This window comes from Sinocyclocheilus grahami, unplaced genomic scaffold (genome assembly GCF_001515645.1).
Source record: "Sinocyclocheilus grahami isolate Dianchi unplaced genomic scaffold, SAMN03320097.WGS_v1.1 scaffold7182.1, whole genome shotgun sequence".
Taxonomy (NCBI): domain Eukaryota; kingdom Metazoa; phylum Chordata; class Actinopteri; order Cypriniformes; family Cyprinidae; genus Sinocyclocheilus; species Sinocyclocheilus grahami.
In genome coordinates, this window is record NW_015511318.1 from 1 (window position 1) to 318 (window position 318).

Consider the following 318-nt stretch of genomic DNA (forward strand, 5'->3'; position numbering starts at 1 on the left):
ATTTTCAAATTGAAAATATATGTATATTTATACATATAATACATTTATTATTTAATTAATAATTTTGTTGCTTCTTCCTATGGAAGGATTTAGAAAAAGACACAAAGAAATTTATATTTACCAGGTTCTCCTTTAGGTCCATCTTTACCAGCTGTATGTTCCTATATTACCTTTAGAAAACATAAACAGTTGTATTTTTACATGTATTGTATGAAACACTTACATCGCATGCAAGGAGGTCAAAATACTATTAATCTGACAAACCAAGCTTGAACTTTAAAAGCTAAATGTCAAATGGTACTGCAAACATCTTTCCAA